The sequence below is a fragment of the Psammomys obesus genome, unplaced genomic scaffold (genome assembly GCF_907164565.1).
Source record: "Psammomys obesus unplaced genomic scaffold, mPsaObe1.curated_primary_1811, whole genome shotgun sequence".
Classification (NCBI taxonomy): Eukaryota; Metazoa; Chordata; class Mammalia; order Rodentia; family Muridae; genus Psammomys; species Psammomys obesus.
Window position 1 is genome coordinate 36,671,897 of NW_026593286.1, and position 10,042 is coordinate 36,681,938.

Consider the following 10,042-nt stretch of genomic DNA (forward strand, 5'->3'; position numbering starts at 1 on the left):
TTCTTTTTCTATTTTTGATTGACAGAAAACATAGTTTTATTTATTTATTTTTTACTAATACAAATTGTGTCTATTTAGAGACATTCAGAATGTCAATAAAACAACTGTATTTTTTTTTCAATTACAAAGTGGTATTCATTTAACAGAACAATTATCTTCATATAAGCTACATCACAGACAACTGAAGATTAAAAAAGGAAAGAAAAGAAACAAAACCAAAACCAAAAAAAATCCTGCCATTCTCATACATTACTAACTTGTGCTGTGCACCAACAAGAACCTGCTTTAAATTTCCATGCCAAATTACAACTCCCAGACTATACCAGTAAAGGTTAATGGCCATTGAAAATACCACCAGGACATGGCTATCAAGGACACATTTGGTAGTATGTTAACTACACACACACACACACACACACACACAGAGAGAGAGAGAGAGAGAGAGAGAGAGAGAGAAAGAGAGAGAGAGATGCTTTACAGATTAAAGTCAAATCTTACACAACCTTAAATTTTATTATTATTTTTTTCTTCATAGGAGTTGTATACAGGGGAGTTAAATGCTTTATAGACAAGAGAAAAAACTGCACTAGAATCAACTTATTTATCATCATCATCTTTTTCTTCATCTTTGTCTTATTTTTCTTCTTCCTCATCCTCTTCATCCTTCTCATCCTCTTCCACTTCTTTCTTTCTCTTCCTCTTTTCAGCCTTGAACACCCCCGTTTTTTGCTGCTTCGGGTTTTGCTTTAGCTCTGTAGGCCAAAAATATCCTTTTTGTACATCTCCTTCAGCTTGGCAGCCTTCTTTTCATTGGGCTGCTTGTTATCCGCAGCAGTGTTGTTTCACATCTCTTCTAGTGTCTTAGCAACATCACCAATGGATTAGTGAGGATGTTCTTTCCTTTGAATTTTGGGCAGTACTCAGAACAGAACAAGAAGGCCGAAGGATGCCTCTTGTGTGAATTGGGATCCTTGAACTTCTTGGTCACCCTTTGGGAGGGGGGTATGTAGGTTTTCATTTCTCTTTCACAACGAGCCTTGTCAGCCTTTGTCATGTCTTCAAATTCTCTTTTTCTTTAGTAGAGACGGTCTTCTCGCTTTTCTGAGCTCTCCTTGGAGAACTCCTGAGATGTTGACACAGCCTCAGGGCGCTTCTTGTGCTTTCCTTGGCAAGTCTCCACAAAGAATGCATATGAAGACATTTTGCCTCTTGGAGTCTTAGAATCTCCTTTGCCGATGTTTAGTTGATTTAAGCTTGAGAGGCATAGAGCTGCTCAGTGGCGGTCCAGCCAGCTCACACTTGCCCCAGCGATACCTCTCTGGAGCTCAATGCCCTGCCGATTTATTTATTTTACATCCCAATCTTGGCTTCCCCTCCCTCCTTTCCTCACAGTTCCTCCCTCTCATCTGCTCTAGCCCTCACCCTTTCATCCTTAAACTCCCTTTCTCTTTAGAAAAGAGAGGCCTCTTATGGCAATCAACCAACCTTGGCATCTATCCTTATTGTGGTTGAATAAGGTAACACAGTTAGGGGAAAGGAATCTAAAGGCAGGCAACAGAGTCAGAAACAGCCTCTGCTTCTGATGTTAGGAATCCCACATGAAGACCCAGCTGTATAAGTATAACAGTGTATAGAGGGCCAAGGTCATCCTATTCCTACTCTCTGCTTGGAAGTTGAGTTATTTGTGTTATTTGGTTTGTTGATGTCTAATTTTTTGAGTTCTTTATATACCTTGTATGTCAGCCCTCTGAGGGATGTAGAGCTGGTAAAGAGCTTTTCTTATTCTGTAGGCTGCCATTTGTCCTTCTTACGGTTTCCTTTGACTTCCATAAAAATTTCAGTTTTATGAGGTCCCATTTATCAGTTGTTGATCTTAGTTCCTGATCTGTTTGTGTTCTGTTCTGAAAGTTGTCTCCTACACCAATTAATTCAAGGCTATTTCCCACTTTTTCTTCTATCAGCTTTAGTATATTTGGTTTTATGTTGAGGTCTTTGATCCACTTTGACTTTAGTTTTGTGCATGGTAGTAGATATGAATCTACTTGTATAATTGTACATGCAGACATCCAGTTATATCAGCAACATTTGTTGAAGATGCTGTGTTTCCAATTTCTCTGTGTTTGTTGTTATGCCCCCTTTTCATTTTTTACTTTGCTGATTTAGATATCCTGTCTCTGTGTCTCTCTTCTCTTTCTCTCTAACTTTTAGCTAGTTTTGCTAAGGTTTTGTCTATCTTGTTGATTTTTTCAAAAAGCCTACTTTTGATTCGTTGATTGTTCTCATTGTTTCTAATTTTTTATTTCAGCTCTTGATTATTTCTTGCCCTCTACTCTTCTTGGGTGTGTTTGTTTATTTTTGTTCTGGAGCTCTCAGGTACACAGTTACATTGCTAGTATATCTTACTAGCTTCTTTATGAAGATACTTAGTGCTGTGAACTTTCCTCTTAGCACTGGTTTCATTGTGTCCCATAAATTTGGGTATGTGTCTCTTTCATTTTCATTGAATTCTAGAAAGTCTGTAATTTCTTTCTTTCTTTCTTTCTTTCTTTCTTTCTTTCTTTCTTTCTTTTCTTCATTGGCCCAGTGGTTATTGAGTAAGGAGTTGCTCAGTTTCCAATGGTTTGTAGGCCTCTTCTTGTTTCTGTTGTTATTAAAGTCCAGCTTCAATTCATGGTGGACTTATAAGATATAAGGGGTTATTTCAATTTTCCTGTGTCTATTGAGACTTGCTTTCTGACCAAGCATATGGCCAGTTTTGGAGACAGTTCCATGAGGGTCTGAGAAAAAGGTATATTCTCTTGTGTTTGGGTAAAATATTCTATAGATATGTTAGGTCCATTATATTCATAACGTCTGTTAGTTTCATTATTTTTCTGTTTAGTTTTTGTCTGGGTGATCTGTCCATTGGTGAGCATGGGGTGTTGAAGTCTCCTACTATTAATGTGTGGGGCTTGTTGTGTGATTTAAACTTTAGCAATGTTTCTTTTATGACTATGGGTGCACTTGCATTTGGGGCATAGATATTCAAAATAGAGAGGTCATCTTGGTGTTTGGTGTTTTTTTTTTTCCTTTGATGAATATGAAGTGTCATTCTCCATCCCTTTTGGTTGAAAGTCTATTTTATTAGATATTAGAATGGCTATTCCAGCTTGCTTGTTGGGTTCATTTGCTTGAAAATTATTTTTTCTGTTCCCTTGCTCTGAAATAATGTCTTTCATTGATGCTGATGTTATTTATTATATGCAGCAGAATGATGGATTCTGTATTAACATACATTCTATTAGCCTGTGGGGGTTTTTTTTTGTGGTGGAATTTAATCCACTGATTTTGAGAGATATTAATGATTCTTTATTCCTGATATTTTGATATTGACTGTGGTAGTGTGTGTTTGTGTGCATGTGTACTTTTCCCTTATTTGGGTTTTTCTGGTATGGAATTATTTTTTTCCTGTGTTTTCTTGGATATTGCTAATCTCCCTGGGTTAAGCTTTCCTTCTAGTATCTTCCAAATGGCTGGATTTGTGGATAGATACTGATGATTTTTTGTTGTTCTTGTTGTTGTCATGGAATAGCTTGTTTTTGCCTTCTATGATTGAGAGTTTGATCTTGACCATTCTGACTAGGGTGAGATGGAATCTCAGAGTCCTTTTTAAATTTTTTTTCATTAATTACAGTTTATTCACTTTGTAGCCCAGCTGTAGACACCACCCTCATTCCCTCCCAATCCACCACTCCTTCCTCATCTCATCCCATGACTCTCCCCAATTCCACAGATAGGGGAGGTCCTCCTCCCCTTCCATCTGTCCCTAGCCTATTAGGTTTCATTAGGACTGACTACATTGTCTTCCTCTATGGCCTGATAAGGCTGCCCCCCACTCAACGGGAGGTGATCAAGAGCCAGCCACTGAGTTCATGTCAAAGACAGTCCCTGTTCCTTTAACTGGGAAACCTGCTTGGAGACTGATCTGCTATGAGCTACATCTGTGCAGAGTTTCTAGGTTATCTCAATGCCTGGTCCTTGGTTGAAGTATCAGTCTCAGAAAAGACCCCAATGCCCAGATTTTTTGGTTCTGTTGCTCTCCTTGGAGAGCTCCTGTCCTTCCCAGATCTTTCATCTCTCCTTTCTTTTCTAAGATTCCCTGCACTCTGCACAAAGTTTCGCTATGAGTCTCAAAATATACTTTGATACCTTGCCAGGGAGAGTCTTTCAGAAGCCCTCTATATTAGGCTCCTGTCTGTTCCCTGTTTTCTCCCTCTTCAGATGTCCCTCCCATTTGCCTTTCTGAATGAGGATCATCTTACTTAGGGTCCTTTATCTTGATTAGCTTCTTTACATGTACAGATTTTAGTATGTTTATCCTATATTATATGTCTAATACCCACTTATAAGTGAGTGTATACCATGTGTGTCTTTCTGCTTCTGGGATACCTCACTCAGGTTGATCTTTTCTAGTTCCCACCATTTGCCTGCAAATTTCATGATTCCCTTGTTTTTACTTGCTGAATAGTATTTCTTTGTGTAAATGTATCACAATTTCTGTATCCATTTCTCAGTTGAGGGAGATCTGGGTTGTTTCCAGATTCTGGCTATTATGAATAAAGCTGCTACAAACATGGTTGAGCAAATGTCCTTGTTGTATACTTGAGCATATTTTGGATATGTGCCTAGGAGTGGTATAGCTGAGGTAAGACTATTCCTAATTGTACCAGATTGACTTCCAAAGTAGTTGTACAAGTTTTTATTTTGAGGTCTTTGATCTACTTGGATTTGAGTTCTGTGCAGGGTGATAAATATGGCTATATTTTCATTCTTCTACATGTAGACATCCAGTTAGATCAGCACCATTTGTTAAAGATGCTGTCTTTTTTTCCATTGTATGGTTCTGGGTTTGACAAAAATCAAATGTCCATGGGTAAATGGGTTTATTTCTGGGTCTTCAATTTTATTCCATCAATCAACTAGTATATTTCTATGCTGGTATCAGGCAGTTTTTTATTACTGTTGCTCTGTAGTACAGCTTGAAAATAAAATGGTGATATTTTGAGAAAATCTTTTATTGTATAGGAATTTTTTAGGTATTTGTTTATTTGTTTTTCTCTATGAATATTTCAAGGTCTATGAAGAATTGTGTTGGCATTTTGATAGAAATTGCATTGAGGTTGTAGATTGCTTTTGGTAATATGGCCTTTTTTATTACGTTAATCTTATCGATATATGATCATGGGAGATCTTTCTATCTTCTGATATTTTCTTTGATTTCTTTCTTCAGAGACTTTTTTTTTTTTTAAATACAAGTCTTTCACTTGCTTGGTTAGAGTTAAACCAGAGAGTGCTTTTTGTTATTTGTGTCTATTGTGAAGGGTGTTGGTTCCATAATTTCTTTTGTAGCTTGTTTGTCTTTTGTACATAAGAAGGTGTTTATCTGCTGTAGGAGTTCTCTGGTAGAATTTTTGAGGACACTTTGGTGTATTATCATATTATCCACAAATGGAGATAGTTTGACTTCTTCCTTTCCAATTTGTATCCCCTTCACGTGTTCTATTGAAGAGATATGGGCAGAGTGGGCAGCCTTGTCTTGTCCCTGATTTCAGTGGAATTGCTTTAAGTTTCTCTCCATTTAATTTGATGTTGGCAATGGGCTTGCTGTGTATTTCCTTTGTTCTGGTTAGGTATATGCCCTGTATCCAATACTTTTATCATGAAGTGGTATTTGATTTTGTCAAATCCTTTTTCAGCATCTAATGATATGTCATTTTTTTCTTTCAGTTTGCTTATGTGGTGGATTACATTGATGGATTTTCATATATTGAACCAGCCCAGATATAATCATTGTGGATGATATCTTTAATGTGTTCTTGGATTCGATTTTCAAGTATTTCGGTGAGTATTTTTGCATCAATGTTTATAAGGTAAATTTATCTAGAATTCTCTTTCTCTGTTGAGTCTTTGGTTTAGGTATCAGGGTGACTGTGGCCTCATAGAATGAGTTTGGCAGTGTTCCTTCTGTTTTTATTTTGTGAAATAGTTTGAGGAGTGTTGGTATTAGATTGTCTTTGAAAGTCTGGTAGAATTCTGCACTAAAACCAGCTGGCCCTAAGCTTTTTTAGATGCGGTACTTAATGACTGCTTTTATTTCCTTAGAAGTTATAGGACTGTTTAACTTGTTTATCTGATCTTGACTTAACTTTCCTAAGTGGAATTTATCCAGAAAATTGTCTGTTTCATTTAGATTATCCAATTTTGTGGAATACAAGCTTTTGAAGTTAGACCTAATGATTTTTTGGATTTTGTCAGTGTCTGTTGTTATGTCCCCCTTTTAAATTCTGATTTTTTTGATTTGGGTATTCTTTCTTTGCCTTATATGTAGTTTGCCTAAGGGTTTGTCTGTCTTGTTAAATTTCTCAAAGAACTAGCTCTTGGTTTTCTTGATTCTTTGTATTGTACTCTTTGTTGCTAATTCATTGATTTCAGCCATGAGTGATTGTTTCATGTCATTTACTCCTCTTGGGTGTGTTTGCCCCCCCCCCTTTTTTTTTAGAAATTTTAGATGAGCTGTTAAGTTGTTAGTATGAGGTGCTGAAGTCCCCCACTATTAATGTGTGGGGATTGATATGTGTTTTGTGCTTTAATAATTTTTCTTTTACAAATATGTGTACCCTTAAATTTGTGCATAGATGTTCAAAATGGAAATGTTCTCTTTATGGAGTTATTTTTCTTTGATGAGAATGAAGTGACATTTCTGATCTCTTTTGATTAATTGGTTGAAAGCCTTTTTTATTAAATATTAGGATGGTAACTTTGGCTTGTTTCTTGGGCCTCTTTGCTTGCAAAACATTTTCTAACTATTTAGTCCGAGGTAGAGTCTATCTTTTGTGCTTAGGTATATTTCTTGCATGCAGAAGGATTTTGGGTTCTGTTTATATATCCTTTCTGTTAGTTGTGTCTTTTTATTGGAGAGTCAAGTCCATTGATGTTGAGAGACATCAATTAACAATGATTGTTAGTTCCTTTTATTTTAATGTTAGTGGTGGTAGTGTTCCTATGTTTGTTTTCCTTTGGTTTTGTTGCAGTGAAGATATATATTTTTTATTACTTCTAAGAATTTTTCTTTTTTTAATTTTTTATTAATTATACTTTATTCATTTTGTATATCCCCATAAGTCTCTCCCTCCTCCCCTCCCGACCCCACCCTCCCTCCCCTTTCTGAATGCATGCCACTCCCCAAGTTCACTGATAGGGGAGGTTCTCCTCTCCTTTCTGATCTTAGTCTATCAGTTCTCATCAAAAGTGGCTGCATTGTCCTCTACTGTGGCCTGGTAAGGCTGCTCCCCCCTCAGGAGGAGGTGATCAAAGAGCAGGCCAATCAGATTATGTCAGAGGCAGTCTCTCTTCTCATTACTATGTAACCCACTTGGACACTGACCTGCCATGGGCTACATCTGTGCAGGGGTTCTAGATTATCTCCACGAATAGTCCTTGGTTGGAGTATGAGTCTCTGGGAAGTTCCCTGTGTTCAAATTATCTTGTTCTGTTGCTTTCCTTGTGGAGTTCCCGTCCCCTCCAGCTCTTACTATTTCCCACTTCTTACATAAAATTCCATTCACTCTGCCCATCAGTTGGCCATCAGGCTCAGCATCTGCTTTGACAGTCTATACTGCAGAGGCTTTCAGAGGCCCTCTGTGGCAGGTTCCAAGGATGTTTCCTGTTTTCTTCTGGCTTTCAGAGGCCCTCCTAGGTTGTTTCCTGTTTTCTTCTTCTTCTGATGTCCATCCTCTTTGCCTTTCAGGATGGGGATTGAACATTTTAGTTAGGGTTCTCTCTTTTGCTTAGTTTGTTTAGATATACAGATTTTAGTGGGTTTATTCTATGTTGTATGTTTATATGAGTGAGTATATACCATGCGTGTCTTTTTGCTTCTGGGACAACTCACTCAGGATGATCCTTTCCAGGTCCCACCATTTACCTGCAAATTTCATGATTTCCTTATTTTTCATTGCTTAGTAATATTCCATTGTATAGATGTACCACAGTTTCTGCATCCATTCTTCAGTTGAGGGGCATCTGGGCTGTTTCCAGCTTCTGGCTATTACAAATAAAGCTGCTACAAACATGGTTGAGCAAATGTCCTTTTTGTGTACTTGAGCCTCTTGTGGATATATGCCTAGGAGTGGTATGGCTGGATCTTGAGGAAGCACTATTCCTAGTTGTCTGAGAAAGCACCAGATTGATTTCCAGAGTTGTTGTACATGTTTACATTCCCAATAGCAGTGGAGAAGGGTTCCACTTTCTCCACAACCTCTCCAGCATGTGTTGTCCCTTGAGTTTTTGATCTTGGCCATTCTGATGGGTGTAAGGTGAAATCTCAGGGTTGTTTGGATTTGCATTTCCCTAATGGCTAATGAGGTTGAGCATTTCTTTAAGTGTTTCTCTGCCATTCGATATTCCTCTACAGAGAATTCTCTCTTTAGCTCTGTTCCCCATTTTTTAAGTGGATTACTTGGTTTGTTGCTTTTCAGCTTGTTTAGTTCTTTATATATACTGGATATGAGTCCTCTGTCAGATAAAGGGTTGGTGATGATTCTTTCCCAATCTGTAGGCAGTCGCTTTGTATTGATGACGGTGTTCTTTACTTTACAGAAGCTTTTCAATTTCATGAGGTCCCATTTATTGATTGTTGCTCTTAGAGCCTGTGCTGTTGGAGTTCTGTTCAGGAAGTTTAATACTGTACTAAAGAGTTCTAGGGTATTCCCCACTTTTTTTTCTAGCGGATTTAATGTGTCTGTTTTTATGTTGAGGTCTTTGATCCACTTGGACTTCAGTTTTGTGCAGGGTGATAAGTATGGATCTATTTTCATTTTTCTACATGTAGACATCCAGTTGGACCAGCACCATTTGTTGAAGATGCTATCTTTTTTCCATTGTATGGTTTTGGCATCTTTGTCAAAAATCAGGTGTTCATAAGTGTGTGGGTTTATTTCTGGGTCTTATGTTCGATTCCATTGATCCACCATTCGGTTTCTATGCCAGTACAATGCAGTGTTTACTAATGTTGCTCTGTAGTACAGCTTGAGATCAGGGATGGAGATACCTTCAGAAGATCTTTTATTGTAGAGGATTGTTTTAGCAATTCTCAGTTTCTTGTTATTCCATATGAAGTTGAGAATTTTTCTTCCCAGGTCTGTAAAGAATTGTGTTGGCAATTTGATGGGAATTGCATTAAATCTGTAGATTGCTTTTGGTAAGATGGCCATTTTTACTATGTTAATCCTGCCACGCCATGAGCATGGGAAATCTTTCCATTTTCTCATATCTTCCTCTAATTCTTTCTTCAGAGACTTGAAATTTTTTTCATACAAGTCTTTGACTTGCTTGGTTAGGATTACACCAAGGTACTTTATGTCATTTGTGGCTATTGTGAAGGGTGTTGTTTCTCTAATTTCTTTCTCAGCCCTTTTGTCTTTTGTATACAGGAGTGCTACTGATTTTTTTGAGTTAATTTTGTATCTGGCCACTTTGCTGAAGGTGTTTATCAGCTGTAGGAGTTCCCTGGTAGAGTTTTTGGGGTCACTCATATATACTATCATATCATCTGCAAATAGTGATAATTTGACTTCTTCCTTTCCCATCTGTATCCCCTTGATCTCCTTCAACTGTCTTATTGCTCTAGCAAGGACTTCCAGCACTATGTTGAAGAGATATGGAGAGACTGGGTAGCCTTGTCTTGTCCCTGATTTCAGTGGGATTGCTTTAAGTTTCTCTCTGTTCAGTTTGATGTTGGCTATAGGCTTGCTGTATATCGCCTTTACTATGTTTAGATATGTGCCTTGTATCCCTGATCTCTCCAGTACTTTAAACATGAATGGATGTTGGATTTTGTCAAATGCTTTTTCAGCATCTTGGGAGATTATCATGTGGTTTTTTTTTCTTTTAGTTTGTTAATATGGTGGATCACATTGATAGATTTCTGTATATTGAACCACCCCTGCATACCTGGGATGAAGCCTACTTGGTCATAGTGGATAATATCTTTGATGTGTTCTTG

The 10,042-nt window shown here is 37.6% G+C and overlaps 1 pseudogene; it reads right to left on the reverse strand.

Moving 5' to 3' along the window:
- Positions 1 to 597: 597 nt before the first annotated feature.
- LOC129683824 (high mobility group protein B1-like) overlaps positions 598 to 10,042 on the reverse strand; it is a 49,595-nt pseudogene continuing 40,150 nt past the window's right edge.